The sequence below is a fragment of the Vipera ursinii genome (assembly GCF_947247035.1).
Source record: "Vipera ursinii genome assembly, chromosome: 8".
Classification (NCBI taxonomy): Eukaryota; Metazoa; Chordata; class Lepidosauria; order Squamata; family Viperidae; genus Vipera; species Vipera ursinii.
This window is the reverse complement of record NC_139519.1, coordinates 9,904,601-9,915,624: the sequence shown is the minus strand read 5'-3', so window position 1 is coordinate 9,915,624 and position 11,024 is coordinate 9,904,601. Positions and strand designations below refer to the sequence as shown.

Genomic DNA, 11,024 nt, shown 5'->3' with positions numbered 1-11,024 from the left:
AAGTCAAGGGCTCCCTATATTGACCTTCCCTTTTCCCTTGGGGTGGGGAGGTCAGACAGCAGCACAGACTCAGAAAAGAACATAAAGATCGCTCAGTGGACTTAAGGCAATGTCCAATTTTGCTGTCTTTACCATTATGTAGAATGAGACAGCTCAGTTCAGATGTCAGGAAGAGACGTAGGCTGTCATTCCCAGAAAGCTTTTGTGCCTTGTTAGGGATTTGTTGTGCAGAGGTCTCCTTGTGCTACCAAGGAGTTGCACAGAAAAGGAAGGGTACTGAGAGCAGTAAGAGTCACACAGTAACTACAAGAGTACACTGAGTTGTGAAAACAAAAAGTATTTTACTTTTGAGGTGGTGTAAAAACAAAAATGCACGGTCAAAAATAAACAGTCCAGGTCATACACAATAGTAACAGTCCAAGTAGCAATCCAAATACAAAGTCTTCTTACCGGTCCAGAGGTCAAAAACACAGTTGTTCAGGTTTATCACAGTAGTAAACCAACAGTACAGCAAAACAGAGCAAAAACAGCAATAGTAGATAGAGCAGAGAATTCAGAGAGAAAGAAGCTACGTTCCTAGCTCCCTCTTATGGCCATGAGAGCACTTACACACCCATTGGCCAATTAACATCTTAAAGTCACAACATCATAGTTTATATATTTTCAACCCAACTATGTAGGCTATCACCATATGCCTAACATGCCTCAGCTCTTAAAACAACTTGGTCCAGTTTGTTTTTTTCTAGATATGCAACATTAGATTATTAGAGCAAGGAAACGGAGAAGCAACACTGGCTCTTTTGCAACATCCAGAAAAATACCTGATTCTGAAGATTAATCTAAAAATCTCTGTCATGATGTACATTGTGGTGAGATGGGGGAGGGCAAATAAATTTAATAAATAAATAAAATAATCCAGGAAAGACAACCAAAAGGGAGACTAGATATAGAACTCGAGATGAATAAGAATATATTTTAGTTAATGTATTTTAACCTGAGGTAGAGGAAAGGGAGCCACAGACGGCATGCTCGTTGTCAGTCCCTTTTGTGAGCTAAAGACCCACAACGCTGATCATTTCTCAGAATCCACTTGCTGCTCACCAGAAGAGAATATCTGTAGCTCAGGTATGAATTGTAGAGTCCTTGGCGCTCTCTGAGTTTGATGGTTCGTGCAGACTAGATAGTTGGGTTAATTAAATATCTGCAAAAAATAAAAAATAAAATACAAGATCCACTACCAAGCTCAGAGAGCACCAAGCACCTCGCCGAAGGCACTTGACCTTCCAAAAAATGCACCATCCATCCTGATACTACAAGAGAATAAAGATAAGCTAGGGGGGAAAAAACCTCATATTTTCAGCAGAGAATAGAATGGCTTTTGCAGGCTTCCACTGCTATTGTACATTCGTTTCCTTTTCTTTCTTTCTTTTTTTAACTTCAGTATTCTATTCTGTGTGTGTGCCTCAATATTAGCCATTCTGTCAGGCAGAGATCAGGCTTGGTGCAAACAAAGAGATGGAGTCCAAGCTATCTCTCTTAAAAGCACACATTTATTCAGCTGAACAGAGGTGGATCCTCCCTTAACACTGGAAGAACCCTGAATGCAATTTGAAGCAAGTTCATATAGATTTCTTATTCTTATTCCTACTTAGTTACATAAGAGGAAGCCAGCGTACAGTAGATAATGTATAGAAGTTATAAAAAATACCCATGTATGCCTTCTGTGGTTTGGATCACATGTCCAACCCTCAGGCTTGTGGTTTCTTGTAGAAATTTCCACAATCCTTAAGGCCAGCTAAGGCCTGAACTTTAATTCTCCCATCTCAACCTAAGAACATTTTGACCAATGATCAGAAGTATCAAAAACCTGATCAACCCTTCACGATAAGCCAGATCAAGAAACAGGTACTTGAAGTAGCTTTATTCCTATCGGGTATAGTAGATGAAGCTTGAAAGCTTTTCAGTTTCCCTCTGCTCCCTCTTATACTAAGGAGGATCAAGGTGGGGTTATTTTGAGTCTCTTTCTCACATTCCCTCTTTTCTCAGGTCTGAGATATCTTTTCCTGTCTCTTTGGTCTGCGAGTTTTTCTTGATTACCTCTGTCAAGTTAATCTCTTCTTTTCTTTTGCAACAGTTTTAAGCATCATTTCAAAGGTCTAGTCCAGTGATGGCGAACCTTTTGGACACCGAGTGCCCCAAAATCGCCCCGCTCGCCCCACCCGCTCCACCCCTGCCCCGACTTGCTCGCCCACAGGGCCACCTACCACCTCTGCGGCCCACTGCAGATCTCCCAGACGGCCCTGCAGCACCATAGCAGCCATGCCCTCCACCCGCGCCTCGCAGCATCATCTGCACATGACGGGGCGCAAGAGTAGAGTCTTGTCCCTGTTGCCTGGCTACCATGTCTTTGGCTGCGCTGCTCTGCATGGGCTGCGCCTGGAGGTGAGTCTCCTCCAGGAGGGCTGCTGGTGAAGAGGGGGCGACAGGGGGAGGTGGGGTGGGGCAACTGCACACATGCCCACAGAAAGGGCTCCGAGTGCCGCCTCTGGCATGTGTGCCCTAGGTTGGCAACCAATGGTCTAGTTTTATTTATTTATTTATTTATTTATTTATTTATTTATTTATTTATTTATTTATTTATTCGATTTATATACCGCCCTTCTCCCGTAGGACTCAGGGCGGTTCACAAGGTATTTTAAAAAACAGATACAACAATTACAAAACTTAAAATCAATTAAAAAGATTATATTGACCTTGAAATAAGACCCCAGTTAAAATACAATTAAAATCCCAATTAATATGCTCAGTCCAGGCCAGAGAGCTCAAAGAGCCAAGTCTTCAGGTCCCGGCGGAATGAGCGAAGGTCAGGGGCAGTCCTAAGCTCTACAGGCAGCTGATTCCAAAGGGCAGTGGCACCCACAGAGAAGGCCCTCCCCCTGGGTATTGTCCGCTGGCAATCTTTTACCAGCGGTACCCTGAGCAGACCCTCCCTGTGGGAGCGCACAGGACAAAAGGAGCTTGTTCCCTCAGATATCCCAGACCCAAGCCATTCAGGGCTTTATAGGTCATCACCAGCACCTTGAATCTAATGAAGAGAAGGACGAGGGGTGACATGATAGTAAATCTTCCAATATCTCAGGGGTTGCCACAAAGAAGCGGGAGTCAAGCTATTCTCCAAAGCGCCTGAAGGCAGGACAAGAAGCAACAGATGGAAACTAATCAAGGAGAGAAGCAACCTAGAACAAAGGAGAAATTTCCTGAGAGTTAGAACAATTAATCAGTGGAACAAACTGCCTCCAGAGGCTGTGAGTGCTCCAACACTGGAAGTTTTTAAGAAGAGACTGGACAGCCATTTGTCTGAAATGGTATAGAGTTTCCTGCCTGAGCAGGGGGTTGGACTAGATGACCTCCAACATCCCTTCCAACTGTGTTGTTGTTGTTGTTGTTATTCCCATCGCCTACACACCAGAAGACAGGCTCAAGGTTCAAAAAGATCTTGACAGATTTGAATTTGGCCCTATCTAACAAAATGAAATTCAACGTAGATAAAAGTTTTTACACCTAGGCCAGAAAAACCAACTGTACAGGTACAGACTAGGTGAAACTTGGCTTAACACCAGTAACTCTGAGAGGAATCTTGGAGTTCTAGGGGACAATAACTTAAATATGAGGCAACAGTGTGTGACAGCAGCCAAAAAAAACCCAGTGCAAACCTAGGCTGCATTCACAGAGGGATAGAATTAAGATTAAGTGAAGCTCTAGCACCATTTTACAAAGCATTAGTAAGACCACACTTGGAATACTACATCCAGTTCTGGTCATCCCAATATAAAAAAAAACATGTTAAAACTCTGGAAAGAGTGCAAAGAAGAGCAACAAAGGTGATTAGGGGGTCTGAAGGCTAAAACATACCAAGAATGGTTGCAGGAATTGGGTATGTCTGGTCTAATGAGAAGAAGGACGAAGGAATTATGGCGGGAAAGGAATATGAGAGATAGACTTGTTCTTACAGAAAACATATGAAAGAATTTTGTTACAAATATGCATAGGTACCTTGATAGAAAAGGTTTGGGATGCTAGTCTTATTTTGAATCCATTGGATAATGGGGTATTATTGTAGACTGTGATGTTAAAGAAACTAATTTGATGTTGAATATAAAAAGGATAGTTTGTTTATTATAGAAGAATGGGTGTCTAAAGTTTCGAATCTTGCAGAGATGTCTAAGATTTTTTGTGTATTTGAAGGATCATTCACAGGAAAGATATATTTCAGTTTGGAGGAGATGGATAGATTATATTTAGAACAAATATGGGACTAAAAAGTTCCATTTAGCTTATGAGTAGATTTTAGTGGGATATTGTTATTGGTACTTTGATTGTAGTTATGTTAAAGGAGAGTTAAAGCACATTATGAATTTGGTTAATTGTATATTATGCATAATTTTTATTTAGAATATGATTATTATAACTATAATCCTGTATTTAGCTCTGGGAAGTGGGAGGGGGAAGTGGGTGGTTTTGGGGTGGGGGGGGTTTAGGGGTAAAACTTTGTTTTTGTAAAACTTTTCAATAAAAAAAAGAGAAGAAGGACGAAGGGAGACATGATAGCAATGTTTCAATATCTGAGGGGGTCGAATATTTTCCAAAGCATCAGAAGGCAAGATTTTTTATTTTTTTTTTAAATTTTAATTCCATTTATATCCCGCCCTTCTCCGAAGACTCAGGGCGGCTTACAAGCTTAGCAGTAGCCTTCATTCTATGTATATGCCTGCTTATTAGGGCTTTCACACACACCCCAGCGGCATTATTACAAAGTCAGCTTATTGCCCCCAACAATCTGGGTCCTCATTTCTGAGAAACATGAGAAACATGAGAAACAATGAATGGAAACCACTCAAGGAGAGAAGCAGCCTAAAACGAAGGAGACAATTTCCTAATGGTGAGCGTGATTAAACCAGTGGAATGGCTCACCTTCAGAAGTCATGGGTGCTCCATCACTGGAAGCTTTCGAAATAGACTAGACAGCCACTTATCTGAAATGGTATAGGATCTCCTGTTTGAGCAGGGGGTTGGACTAGAAGACCTCCAGGGTACCTTCCAACTCTGTTATTCTACCTTCTAAATATGCACAACTGATTTTTTTTTAAGGAAGGAAGGAAGGAAGGAATCTTTCTCTGAGGTTGGGAAGCAAAAGTCTCTGTTTCCCACAGTCCTTGCCTTTGGCCTGCTTTCTAGTAGATTTCACAAATTAGATCTTAATCCAGTCTAGTCAGTTTCACAATGTCTATAGAAAACTGGTCAGCTTGATTTTCTGTGCTTATGTAACTAATGCACGTTTTCCCTGAACAGTGTCCAAAAAGTGAAATCGAGACTACAATAACCTTAAAACACACTGTTCTTGGCAATCTGTGGAAACTGTAAAAAGCTGCAACTGGGGAAATACAGAATTTAGATTCCTGGGGGCAGGTTGTAGTACATGCTGTATGTTCTAAATGTGGGACAATTCATACCCTGAAGGGGCATGACACACAGATAGGGGGTCCATGATAACTATCTTCAAATATCTAAAGAATTATCATATTGGAAATCCAGTAGATTGCCCACTGTTGGTCCAAAGGACAGGTTTACAACCAATGAATGGAAATTCTGTGCTAAACGTTAAAACAGGCTCCTAACAATAAGAACTATTGAATAAATTAATGATGTGATGATGGACATTGCTTCATGAGAAGTAGTTAAGCAGATGCAGCTACCCATCAAAATGATGATGATGATGATGATGATGATGATGATGATGATGATGATGATGGAAGGGACCTTGGAGGTCATCTAGTCCAACTCCTGCTCAGGCAGGAAACCCTATACCATTTCAGACAAATGGCTGTCCAGCCCCTTCTCAAAAACTTCCAGTGCTGGAGCATTCACAGCCTCTGGAGGCAGTTTGTTCCACTGATTAATTGTTCTAACTCTTCTCCTTTGTTCTAGGTTGCTTCTCTCCTTGATTGGTTTCCATCCATTGCCTCTTGTCCTGCTTTCAGGTGCTTTGGAGAATAGCTTGACTCCTTCTTCTTTGTGGCAGCCCCTGAGATACTGGAACACTGCTATCATGTCCCCCCCTCATCCTTCTCTTCATTAAACTAGACATACCGAATTCCAGCAGCCGTTCCTTATATGTTTTAACCTCCAGCCCCCTAATCATTCATCTTTGTTGCTCTTCTCTGTAGTCTTTCTAGAGTCTCAAGATCTTTTTTACACTGTGGTGACCAAAACTGGATCCAGTGTTCCAAGTGTGACCTTACCAAGGCATTGTAAAGTGGTATTAACACTTCACGTGATTCTGTCCCTCTGGTTACTTTGTTGTATGGTTCTTTCTTGTCTGCTATACAGAATCTTTTCTATGTCTGGATTTCTGGTCAAGACCAGCTGAGGATACAAATCAAATGCACTGATGATGTTACCTAGTTTGGGTAATGAAACGTCTGCAAGAAAACAACCAAGCTCAGAGAGCACCAAAGACGGCTGATGTAAGTCAAGCTCTGAAGTATCAGGAGCTCCAATGATTTGCGGTGGAATCCTAATTAAGAGAGATAACAGCCATTCTAAAATGTCTGAAGGCCACCAAGTTATGCCCATGATGGGTGGACTTTTTTTTTCCTTGCTCATAGCCACGTTCCTTTAGGTCAGGGGTAGCATAGCTGGCTCAGGAATTCTGGGAGTTGAAGTCCACGAGTCATAAAAGAGCCAAGGTTGCCTACCCCTGGCCTAGGCCTAGGCTGCTTTATGACTCATGGACTTCAACTCCCAGAATTCCTGAGCCAGCCATGCTAAGGGGAAAGGGAGAGGTTTTTCCATGCTGAGCTGTGCTGGCTCAGGAATTCTGGGAGTTGAAGTCCACGAGTCATAAAAGAGCCAAGGTTGCCTACCCTTGCTTTAGGTTATAATACAGACAAATTATCAGTGAAGAGAGAAGCAAGCCGTAATGAGGGCCAAAATCCAAAATACCTGGGACCATCATTTGTTCTCCTTCTGAAATACCTTCCCTCTCTTTTTTCCTCCTTTTCTTTTCTTTTTCATTTTTCTTCTTTTAAAGTTGGCTGCCAGGAAGAATATATTATTACTGGCAGAGGTCTGAACCGACTGCTTACAAAAAAAATTTTTTTTTAACATAAGTTGAAAAGAGTACATTACTAGGCTTAAGTTCCAAATATCCCAAAGTTTGTGAGTTGCCACCAAAATAAACTGCAAGGAACAAAGTTCTCTTCTGCCATGGCCAAAACCAGACGTCCCAGCAGGATTTTGAAAAGCCTTGGGATTTTTTTTTCTCCTTTTCTTTTAAAAATGTATGCAAAATATATGGCCTTCAGCTAGCTATTGGCAAATCTGCCGATGTCAGTTTATTTTCTATTTTCAGCCTTACATTCACACTACTTCTGCATTAGAGAATTTTTAAAATAAATATGCAGAAATGAATATGTTGTACGCTGTGTGTATATGTAAATACATTTTTGAATGTATGTCCCCTATCTTTCTATTTATTCAGTTCACAATATTTCTAATCTACCCTTCTTCAAAAGGACCAGGGTTGGCTAACCAAAAAAAAAAAAACCAAAGAAAAGAATATGTATTTTTGCCAAGTTTTCTGTAAGACAACAACTTTGTATATTTACTTTCACAAACATTTGCATTTCTGTCCACAAGTTGCTAAATGTAGGCATTTTGACACTTCTCTTCCTCCCTAGAGAACTTAAAATGGAGTGCAAGTTTAAAAGTTTGCTCACTTTTGCTTCGTATATTGCCAGGATGCCATATTGGCACAATTAGCTAAGTATAAAGTTTTATAGCCGGCAATCTTCTGGCCATTCTTTGGATGTTGCTGAGCTGCAGATCTTAATCCTTCACTGCTGGTCATCATTAGGGCTGCAAATGCATTATTACATTGTAATTCATAACTTCTCGGTTCCAAGATTGTAGAGGTGGTCATCCACTTATAGCCACAATGGAGCCTGAAAAATTCTGTTAAGTGAGACACTTGTTAAGTGAATTTTGACCCATTTTAAGACTTTTCTTGCCATAGTTTTTAGGGGACTCACTGCAGTTGATAAGTTAGTAACCCCGTTGTTAAGTGAATTTGGCTTCCCCTTTGACTTTGCTTATCAAAAGGTTACAAAAGATGATCACATGACCTTGGGATACAGTTTGCTTTCTGGTTAGGTCTTATTTTCGGGGAAATACGGTACTAAATGTGTCCGTCTGGCTGACAATCTTAACTGGGGCTTATTTTGGGGGTGGGGTTTATATTACGAGCATCCTGAAAAATCATGCTAGAGCTTATTTTCCCATTAGGTCTTATTTTCAGGAAAACACAGTATGAACCAGTCAACAAGCATTTGTATTTTGATCGCACGATCATGGGGATGCTGCAAAAGTCGTAACTGGGAAAAATGGTTGTAAGTCACTTTTTTCCCACTGCTGTCGTAACTGTGAGCGGTCACTAAATGAAATGGACTATCTGCAGTTGTAAGGGAACTCTTTTTTCCTCAAACCTCCATCTTTTGCAAGGCATTGTTTCTGACCGGAAGCTGGGTTCACTAGAAATTTTTTAGAGAGAAGAAATGAGATCCACATTCTGAAATATTTATATTAAAGCCTGCCTTGCAGACGCTCACAAGCAAATCAGAGCCGAACTTCCTCCTAACTCTTCTGCAAAACAATCTGAGATTGTTATCTACTTACCCTTCTTCTCTTGTCCTCTCATCTTCCCAGCCCTAAGGGGCACCATAGTGTGTTCTCAGCTGTTTTGGCCCAAAGCTGGTGAAATGATTGAGAAATAACCTTTGCCCAATACATCCATGTTCCCCCATTTGCTGGCAACATTGTAAAGATAGATCAAAGAAAAGATTGCTCTGATCTTCAAGTTGCACTAATAAGACACAGCTGCTCTCTGAGAAGGCTAATAATGTAAAGAAGCTTAGTCATGTTTTAATGTCCTTAATAAGCCAAGGCTATCTCTTACACCCCTCCTTCCCAACCATACACATTTCTGTTTCCATTTAACTGCTAACACTCTCCTTCCTTCCTTCCTTCCTTCCTTCCTTCCTTCCTTCCTTCCTTCCTTCCTTCCTTCCATCCTTTCAGCTCTTTGTTCTTCATCTGACTTGTTCAAAAATGAGAGGCACCAACCTTTGACTAGCTGGCTCGGAGTTCTACCTGGGAAGGCTGAGGTCAACCTTTCATCTACTTCTTCAGTTATAGGATAGCCGCATTAGATCTGCAATAGGCAGGGTTCTTCTCATCTCAAAAGTGTCCCACTGGTAGCATGTTATATTGAAACATCCATCTTCCCTTACAGGTTGTGCTATTATTATGACGTGAGTTGGAGGCTGGAATCTTCACAGACGTATAAACTAAGTTCTTGGATCACCTGAACAGATTCAGCAGAAGCAAAGATTGACCAAGTTTTGAGTTCCCTGTTCAACAAAAAGCTCATAACTAATTTAGAACTGCCCTCACTTTGTTTGTGAGGGGAGATTCTCCTTACACAGCTTAGCCCTTCACTACCTCCGTGGTTGCAGTTCCCTTCCCCAGCCACAAAGATTCATCCTAATTTACCTTGGAGGAAGATTGGAAAAAATCTAATTTATCTCCTTGCATGCTCAAGAACACCTTGTCTAAGACTCTCCTTGACAGAAAACTAATGTAAAAAGTGTTGATTCTGGGCAGGGAGTTGATGAGAAAGCTGTGATGGCCCATGGAAACAGATGGGAGGACAGGGAACCCCTAGGCACATTTCGGTGAGAAATAGTTAGAGTGCCTGTGAATTTTTTCTACATGCTTATCAGAGTCTTGAGATTCTTCATTGGAAGTATAGAGATATTTTTTCTGCCCTTGAGAATTTCTCTCCTTTTACTCCCTTCTCATTGTGTCTCTTGTCTTCTTGGTTCATATGTTTGATAATGGGCCTTTTCTTTGGTTTGGTTTGGCTGATTTGTCTTATTTTGGAAGACGCTGTCTAAAAAGTAGGGCAAAAATTAATAATAAACAAATAGGCACTTTAAAAAAAAATACTAATAGCAGCAGTCACAGGACGCAGTACCCAACTCCCAAGTGATATAGAAGAGGTCATGAACAAAATGATACACCTTAACCTTGAGATGTATGTAGTTCTCAACTTCGAGATACATCTCAAATCTTCGCAAAATGAAGAACTGTTGATATCAATGGAAGTTTCTCTCCTTAAAGAAACAGAAGCTTCAGATGTTTGGTTTCCTTTGCACCATGGTGAAGGAGACCCGAAGGTGCCTTTTCAAAAGGCAACTGGACTTTGTTTTTGCGTGAAGATGTTTCGCTTCTCACCCAAGAAGCTTTTTTCAGTTCTGGCTGAATGGTGGAGAATGGAAGGATTTATATTCCTTGCAGTCATCTGGTCATTAGCACTCTTTCTGAGAGTCGTTGAGGCCGCTTGGAGGTTTATTTGTGCCCTCAGGGTCACTTGAATAGTGCAAAAGGGTGTGGAACCTTCCTGGAACTGCTGTGTTGTAAATAGGAGACAGGTGATATTGTATCCCTCCCCCTCTCTTGCGAGAGGGCTATGCAATCTTAACGTAGATGGCCTCTTTGACCCTTCTTTCAAACCAACCAAAGGCACCTTTGGGACAACCATGACCTGGATGACAACTTCCACAGACATGGTGAAGAAGAATTTTATTTTTACCCCAGCCCCTAAAGGTGTGGTGATGAGTAACTATAATTTTACATTTTTACACACTTGGTGTCTCCTTTCACTTCACCTTAGCAAAACTAACAGATCTGTATACAGCAGACATGTCAAACACAAGGCCCAGGGGCCAGATCTGGCCCACAAAGTGGTTTCATGTGGCCCATGAAACCATCCTGGAAACAGTGACGGAACGGCCCCCACTGCCTTGGCCCTGGCCCAGAGACCCTCCTTCTGCCAGAGACCCTCAGATCTGTCCCACTCCTGCCCAGGCCCCCATAGGCACCCTTGATGCGAACGATGTAGAGCT

At 41.5% G+C, this 11,024-nt stretch overlaps 1 long non-coding RNA gene across 1 annotated transcript; it reads right to left on the bottom strand.

The window, feature by feature from the left end:
* Window positions 1-332: 332 nt before the first annotated feature.
* LOC310643744 lies at window positions 333-7,972 on the bottom strand. Its single transcript, XR_014493135.1, has 4 exons — window positions 7,779-7,972; window positions 7,003-7,128; window positions 3,079-3,236; window positions 333-1,201 (listed from the first exon to the last, which is right to left on the bottom strand). It is a non-coding gene; the product is annotated as an uncharacterized lncRNA (long non-coding RNA).
* Window positions 7,973-11,024: the final 3,052 nt, after the last annotated feature.